General features: G+C 34.2%; 1 long non-coding RNA gene across 1 annotated transcript; it reads left to right on the forward strand.

Annotated features, from left to right (window-relative positions):
- The first annotated feature begins 466 nt into the window (after positions 1 to 466).
- Positions 467 to 7670, forward strand: LOC135206266 (uncharacterized). Its single transcript, XR_010312717.1, has 4 exons — positions 467 to 971; positions 6125 to 6381; positions 6557 to 6735; positions 7455 to 7670. It is a non-coding gene; the product is annotated as an uncharacterized LOC135206266 (long non-coding RNA).
- The last annotated feature ends 1433 nt before the right edge of the window (positions 7671 to 9103 follow it).

The following is a 9103-nucleotide window of genomic DNA, read 5'->3' on the forward strand; positions in this document are numbered from 1 at the left end:
TAATACCGCATTTCCAATGTTGGATAGCACTGGATATCCCATTTTGGTTTGATTATCTCTTTTCCAGTGTTGGATACCCAACTGTGGTTCGATTCATAAACAATACAGTGGAAGCGACTTTAAAAAATATATTTTGCATATCAGCAAAAAAAAAAAAAAAAAAAAAAAAAAACCTTAAGACAATTATTGATAACCTTTATTAAATATATATATTATATATATATATATATATATATATATATATATATATAAATTATATATATACATAATTATATATATATTTATAAATTTACATATATATATATATATATATATATATATATATATATATATATATATATATATATTTCAATTTGGAAAACAACGCAAATACACAATAATGTCAAAATAAAAAACAATGTGCCAAATAGAAATTTTGGATGTCAATCTGGTTTGAAAAGGGCCACATACATATACAATATATGTGGATTTGTGTGTGTTACTTCTCAAACATAATTGGTATCCAAAATTTTGATTTGGCATTTTGTTTTTCACTTAGCATATTTTTAGCACATTTTCTTATGTTTGCCAAATTTGAAATTATGTTAAACCTACTCATTTGAAACATTCCAAGACACTATGAAGAGGAATATACTTTTTGCTTTTATTTGTAGACCTTTTGAAAATAGGAAAGAATTAAAAAAAGAACTATGGCATTACAGAGAGAAAAAACTTTACCAAGCACAAGATGAATGAAATAGTTATATAGATCTACCAATACCTTACATAAACAAAGGAGGAATAACAACAAGCAAGGGAGGAGCCGTTTCAAAGACAAACACCGCCTACTACTACTACTACACTCACGTGGACTGGCTGAGGTCAAATTTAAAACCATGAACTTTTCCAGTCTCTGAAGAGCACTACTGCTGACCATTTCTGCAGGCGCAAAATCATCACCAAGAAGAATAAACGTGCTTTGGAAGACAATTGTGAGTAGCAAGTGTTTGCATATTAGGTTCATGTGTTTAGCTACTAGGTATGTGGGTTAGGCTATCAAGAGGAACAAGTACCTGTAAATAGTAAGCTAAATTCTTTAAGAGTAGGACAACCTCGGAATGGTAGCTACTAGTTGTGTTATTAGAGCGGGGTCCAGACTCCAGATGCCCCTAAAGCCAGGTCAGGGCACGGAACCCTAAACGAGATTGGATAGGCAAGTTCTGGATAGGTCATGAGTGGCATTCTAGGAAAACTAGGTAGTTCCTGGATCCTAAGCTTATTTCCTTGTTAGTTTTACTCATTATTCAGTTTAACTTTGTTAGTACTTAAAACCGTTTACAGGTATTCTCCTACTTATGGAAAAATCATATCTCGAATATACCCTAGCCTACACTAGGGTAATTTGCACCATCTCTACATATAGGGTAGCCTAGCCTACACTACTTTATACATAGGTATACAGCATAATAATTATTAGTTTCAGCATATTTTCTAGGTTCAATGTAGGCTATGTGTGCTTATGAAAATTCAGTACGAAGTAATTGAATAAAATTAAAGTGTTGGCCTAGTGTAGACATACGAATACAGTAGCGTAGCCTACAGTATTCTCTACATTACACATACATTATAGTAATTTATTAATTAATATAAGCCAATTCTGGAGTTTCAGTGCATTCTGACTATGATATAGGTATTAGTAGTAGAAAAAAAAATTGGACACAAAACGAGAATCAGTCAGACATCAGTACAATTGAGTGATGTCAGGCTGCTGATGGCTGCATATAATTATGAAATAAGTTCTACACCACTTCACTGTATCCAATAATATTGTAGGTATTCTTGTATTATGTATTGCATTAAAATAAAACTAACGAACTAAGGTAGTGGTCAATGTTTTGATTTAGAAATCAGTTGGTGGCCCATACAAGTTTATTTCGCCATATTTAGGGTAAAAAACCGCATGGTACAGGGGTGGACCATGTACAATCAATGTGTACAACCCCAAGAAAAGTACATTATAACGCGTCCTGACATCGGAGATGGGCATCAGACGCAACTTGTTGTTGGTGAGAAACGGAGCTACATTGATCGTACATGGTCCACCCCTGTACCATGCGGTTTTTTACCCTAACTCAATTTATGAGCAAATTTCTAGCTTCTAGTTAGCATAAATGAATTTCCGATATTTACTTATATGAGACAAGGTCATTTTTCGTTAGACAACGTGTTTAAGTTGAAATATGACTTGAATACATTTGTTGTGAACTAAATTATTTTTTTCATTAAAAGATTGCATCAGGGGCATTTTTTTTGTGTAAAAAAAAATTACATGATTCCGTTCACTATTTTCACTTGGTTTCAGCGTAATACAAGCTTTGCGTTATCTTTTATTGGTCTAAAAAAACTGTAAAATGTGTTCTTTCAAGCCCATAGTTTTTGATAAATGATTTTCTCTCAATTTTATCTACGGTTGTGTTCGATGGCACAATTTTATCTATGGTTGTGTTCGATGGCAGAAGTTTACAGGAGTTTTATCCTTGTTGGTATTGCATGATAGTCATTAGCAGTATATTTCCTTGCTGAGCTTTGATCTATAGCAAATAAACTTTCTGCATAAAAACATCATTCCTATGCTATATATCATCATTTATAACATGAATACGGTAATTGCTTACTATCATTCGGTTGTTCATGACTACACATTTACATTTACACAATTATAACGTTAAAACAATACCTTCATCATTCTCTTTTGCTGTTTTCAGACTTTTTTTTTAACTAGAAGACGGGATAAATTTAGGCTATTGTAATTTGGTCTCTCTCGCTCCCTGAGTGTACTCTGCTGCCTGCGTCCATTGTGAGTGAAATTTTAAAATAATTTCAAAATATTGTCGTATCAGTATTAATTGTTAACCCCATCGTAAAATTGGATTATCATAGGACAAATTATTGTAACTTGAACACTACCTGTATTTTAATTCATGTCTATTGTCCTTTTCTGCAACAATAGTAACCCCCCAAAATTAAAGATGTTTCCAAATTAGATATAACACAATATTTCTACTTTAATTTTAACCCAACCCCCTTTCATTTCTTTTTCTTAATATAACTGAGGCAGGGCAGGGCAATGCTACTTAGCTTTGACATCCATCGCTTCCAGGTTATAAGAACATTCTTAATTTTGTGGGCTTCCTTATGTATTCCCCCAGTTTTCTGTTAGGGGATTTCCATGTCTATATTTATGTCCTGATCTGTTTTTTTAATTGATTTACACATGAATAAATGTTCGGTGATGTCCTCCTCCACTGCATATATCACAGACCTCGTCCTGAAATTTACCCAAGAAGCTAGCCTTTAAGTTCAACATATTCAGTCTGGTTTTCATTATGATACATGCATCCTTTGTTTCCAGTTCCCTTATGTTTTTGTTTTCCTCAGCTTCTTTATTTCTTTCCTCTTTTGTTTGAAAGTCTCAGATATCTTGATTAATTCTTATCTTTATTTCCTTATTCAGTGCTTTTTTTGGCATACCTCATTCCATTAATTTCTATATTATATTTGGTACATGTGTTCACCAAGCTTTTTGTCCAACATTGTCCATAAGGGGCTCTTAATTGCTCTTCTACTATTTCTTTGATTGATCTTTGTTTTGAAAAACCTGCACATATACTGCTCATCCTTGATCTCTGCATGCTCTTTTATTCTGGTTCATAGTCAACGTGTTTAATTTCTTGGTATTTTTTTTTTTGGCATATCTCATTCCATTTATTTCTTATAATATATTTGGTACATGTATTCACCGAGCTTATTTGTCAAAATTGTCCATAAAGGGCTCTTAATTGCTCTTCTGCTATTTCTTTGATTCCTTTTTTTTTTTTTTTTTTTTTTTTTTTTTTTTTTTTTTTTTTTTAAAAACCAAATGCACCCCCAAAAAAAAAATATACTGCTCATCCTCATCTCTGCTGCTCTTTTTATTCTGGCTCATAGTCAACATGTCTTATTTCTTGGTACCTTGCCTTCCTTTCATTTTATTATAGCCCTATTTTGGCTTCTGATTCTGTGACTGTATTTACAGTTTCTACCATATTTGCAGTGCCCATCTTTAAAACACTTACATTCTCATCTTTGGTCTACCTAATTTTGTCGTACTATAGTCCTATTCTGGCTAATGACTCTGTGGCTGTATTTACAGTTCCTGTCATATTCACAATATAACCCTCTTTGTAGAACTTATATACTGTCCTTTGGTTTACCTCTTTTTCTGCCCTGCCTGTTCTGGGATCTTTTATAAATTCTGCTTTTCCACTTGTGCAGGTACTCACAAGTCTCTCCTTTCTTGCACTTTCCTGTCGTAAGCGCAGGAACTCACAAGAGTCTCCTTTCTTGCACTTTCCTGTCGTAAAGAACCTGCACTCTGCTCTTGTTAGCTTATCCTTATCTTTAGGTGCACTTTGATTTTCCCGACCCCTCTGTTAATCGTGGTCCCTGTTCAGGGCTTTGCTATTCAAGCATTGCTTGTTGTCAGGGTTAGGCGAGTTACTCTCTAGTCTTGACATTATTTTAGTGGTCCTTTCCGTGATTGTACCTGTTTGTTTTCCATATTCTTCACTAGGTTTTCATTTAGGGTTTTCAGGTCTTCCATGAAGCTCCAATGATTGCTGAATGTCCTGTTTTCTGCAATTTCTCCGTTTCTCCAATTGCTTTTTCTAATTTTATTTGTATGATCTGCAATCTTCTTTGAGTAACTTTAGTTCACCAATTGATTTATTCTCCTTTTTTACTTTCTCTGCACTTTTTATTCCATCCACCACCATATTTCCAAAATTCTTGGTGATCTGGGATTTTTCCTCTATCCTTTCTCATAGCAATTTCCTCATCCTGACTTATTGACCCTTTTTGCCTGTACCCTCCACTACATTCTATACAAATACTAGTGTTTTCTTGCATCTCATGCAATACCTATATAAGCTTGTTTTCAGCAATTTCTCAGTTTCTTCAATTGCTTTTTCTAATTTCTCTTTGTATGATCTGCAATCTTCTTTGAGTAACTGCAATACCAATCTAGGCCTTTTTCCTTTTCTGTCATTTTTATCGACCTCAAGGAATTCTTCATTTGAGGCTTGTTTAGGCCTGTGCAGAACAATTTTTTGCATTTATCACACTTGGCTTTCGTCTTCTGGGCCTAGCTGGACCTTGCAATTGCCCACATGGGCATGACTCCTTCCTATCACTTGTCGATTCCTTGTGGGTGGATGTAGCTAAAAAATCATCGTCATGGTCTAAATCTATTAGCTTACTGTTGTCATGAGGCCGACCTTTTGAACATTCTTTGATGTCTAACAAGGAGACGTCACTCCTCTAGAGTTTTATCTATTGCTTCTTTTACTTTGGCCTTTTCTGGAATTCATTCTGACTTCAATTTTCATGACCTGTTGTTTTCCACCTTCCGCCATGTTTGTTTCCCTGACCTGGCTGGATGTCTCCACCAACAACACAACAGTACCTTACCTTTCAATCCAGATCTGAATTCTCCCTCTGCTAATTAATTTACATCACACCTCCCACTAGTTGCTTTGCCATTCATAAAATTGGTACCCACTTTCAATTAGGACAACAAGCCAAAAATAAGCTTTTCCCACACCATATCTTGATATTTTTGTGTCTCAGGTCCCCTGTATGTTCAAGAATTGTGAAGCTGGGGATTGTTCATTATGGCAAGTACATGGACCTTGAATCATCATGCAAAAAGAAAATTTAAGGAATATAGAGAACTTTGCATGGGAAATAAAAAAGCTACTGTAGAAAATAATTCACATACACAAGCAACTAGTGGTGAAATTTTTAGCAACGATGGATGTGAAAATAATGTCTTTCCTACCTTCTAATGCTTGGTAATCTGTGTGTGTGTGGGGCTATCAACCTTTTTTCTTTTTGCTTATACAGATTTCCAAAGAGTATTTGTTGACAGTTTCCTCAATTTTTCAGTAAATTGAATATTGTAAATCAGATGGTACCTGTGTAACCAATAAAATCAGCTTTTATTTCCTGTGTTGGTGAAGCTATTTATGAAAAGAGATTTGTGCTAACTACATTTAAATTAACACACTTCTGTTGAGATATTGGAAAATATTGATTTCTTTTTCAGTCTTGCGACCTCTTATGGTGGAAGTGATGCGACCTCTTGTGATGACAATGACAAAATTGGAAAGTAGGGTGCAAGATCAGCAGAAGTCACTAGAAATAATGATAGGTACCATCGAACATTTGAAACAAACTCATGCTGCTGCACCCACTGGACCTGATTTATCCCTGCTGGAGGGATTGCTACCAATACAAAGATATGTAGACTTTGAGGACTTTGAACAACAGATAAATGGGGACAGTCCCCTTAGAAAGTCACTGGTAAGCTACATGTCAGTTACCGTGATATGCACAATGATGTTTATTATGCTTCAGTACTGAAAACTTTTACTTTGACATACTAAAGATAAGAAAAGCCATAGTGTGTAGAATGATTTCATTACTAATAATTATCAAAAACTTTCGTATAACCACTCTTATTGAATGTTATTTCTAGGTACATAGACTCTAGATTCTTGGGGGAGCAACCGTCAGCAGTCAAAACCATGACTGACTTCTGCATGACGAGTGGACTCCAGTATGAGTTCAACTGGGAAGGTCGTCTTGGCTGGAAGACGAAAACAAAAACATGCAAGAAAGGGTTCAAGAACACGACATTGTGTGGAATTATAATAAGTGAGTGCTGTATAATGCTGTTAGGTGTAGGGTATGGCTTTTGCAGTGTGTAAATTGGCACTTTGTAGAACTGCCTATTGCTAGCTTTTAGATGGGGATGCAGATGCAGTGAAGTGCCATGGATGCTGGTAGATAGTCAAAATATAAGTACTGTATGTGAAACCTTCAAAAAAAAAAAAAACATGAGTTGCATTTGTATTTCATCCACACATTCAGTAAGGTTTTAAAAGTAATGCAAAGTAATCCATTATAAAAGTGCAGTGTACTGTTAAAGCACAGAGACCCTAAGTGCCATTATCATTTAGCCTTGGCAGGGGTTGGACATAAAACAAATAAAAAACCCACAAAGTTTAAAAAGGACTTAAACCTTAATTGTTAACCCTTTAAATGAATTAATACTTTGACATCAAAAACTTCTAAAGTTGGATACTGCCATAGCCTCTGTACCAATGTCTTCCACTGTCTTGGATTTGAGTTCACTTGCTTGGAGAGTACACAAAGTTGCACCATTTTTTTCTTGTCCACTTTTTACCTTCCTGTATAGGGTTTACTTTTCCTACTCGACCCCTTGGGTCAGAGGTTTATGCTTTTCTAACTTAGATTTTAACTCAAATTGTAATAATAGTGGTATAAGTAACTGAATATAAAGGCTTTTATATTGTTGGACTATGTGTAGTACTGCAGATATGCAATTTACTAATATTGATTATCCTTTTCAGATATTCTGATGAACAAGACACAATTATCAACTGATGAAACTGAAGTAGGGAAAAAAACTGATGATGATTTATCTACGAAATGCATGTGACAGATACTTGGGAAGGAAAAGACCAAAAGACTTGCGCAGTCAGCAAAGTCAAGATAGAATCCCAATTCATCTCAACCTAATTCTGGTGGGGATCCTGAAGGAATATGATATAGAGCACTTCTGCTGACTGTTGTCAAGGAAAATTATAAATTATTCATGCAATTTGTTTATCACTCAAATTTATCTTATTATTGTCAGTCTCTTTTGATTAGATTTTTATAATATCTAAATGAATAATTTTTATTGTGTTTAAATGAATAATTTGATGTAGAGAAGTATCATTCTTTTCTGTCTAATGTTTGTTGTGACTTCATGCAAGATGCTACATCCATTTATCTCGTACATACAGTGCTGTACTTAATGAATGGCAATTTGTGTTCCTGCATTACTTTTTTTTTTTTGTTTTTAAATTAAATGGATTTGTACCATCTTGCACGAAGTCACACAAAACATTAGACAGAAATCCATGAATATTTATAATTTCCTTGACTACATCATCAGCTAGCTTTTGTAAAATATTGTATATAGAAATCAGATATATTAAAACAATTAAAGGAGAGTTTATGTAGTATAGAGAATGCAGTGGGGTTTGTTTCATGTATATATATGGTACTAGTTACTGCAACTGTTTTGTTAACCATTTTTTTGCCTTTTCTATAAAAATTTAATTTGTGGGACTATGTATTTTTGATGTTAAACACCAGTATAATGGAATCCCATTTTTTTATGTGTTAACGCATTTATTGAAATTATTGTTTACATGACAGCCACAATACTTGATCACAGAACAGTTTTTAAAAGAGTATTGATTTGTTTCTATTGACTGATATATGTTTGCATAAAAGTGTTTAAATTATTTTCAAAAATAATTTTGTCAATACCTAAATACTTGCCACATCACCCTATACTACTTTATCAAAATAAATTTAGATGAATATTGCAACATACAGATACATAAGGGTATACGTTTTGTCCGAAGACTATGAAAGAAATGTTTTATATCTATGTACATCACCCTGTTGTAGCTAAAGTTTGAAAATAAACTATACAATGTTTTTATGCATGTAACTATAGGCTCGATAAAAGAAAGTAAAGTAAGGGAGATCAAGCTTCTAACATTTCTTCCAGTGGGGTTCGATCACATGCCTAAGACCACTGAACAAAACTGCCAAAGGATTCAGTTTTTTCATTGTATAGTTTATTTTCAAACTTTAGATACAGCAGAGTGATGTACATAGATATCACATTTAATTCTTTCATATCATGCATTGGAATTATCTGGCAATCCATAATGAAACATAAATTGGATACTGGTAATCGTACCAGTATCTGCCCAAAATAGGAAAGTTGGTAGTCCAGAGTTGTTTCACTACTGGTCCAACACACGCATTGGCGTGATTATGGATTGCATGTATTGTCCCAACATTCTTACAACACAGTTCCATTAAGGGCCCGGTGTGCAAACGGATAATGGATATGAATTGGACCGATGCTACTGATCATTTGTACCAATGCTCGAAAGTCTGGATCTCCGGCAATGGGTCAATGTATGACCAATAC

The sequence above is a fragment of the Macrobrachium nipponense genome, chromosome 11, assembly GCF_015104395.2.
Source record: "Macrobrachium nipponense isolate FS-2020 chromosome 11, ASM1510439v2, whole genome shotgun sequence".
Lineage (NCBI taxonomy): Eukaryota > Metazoa > Arthropoda > Malacostraca > Decapoda > Palaemonidae > Macrobrachium > Macrobrachium nipponense.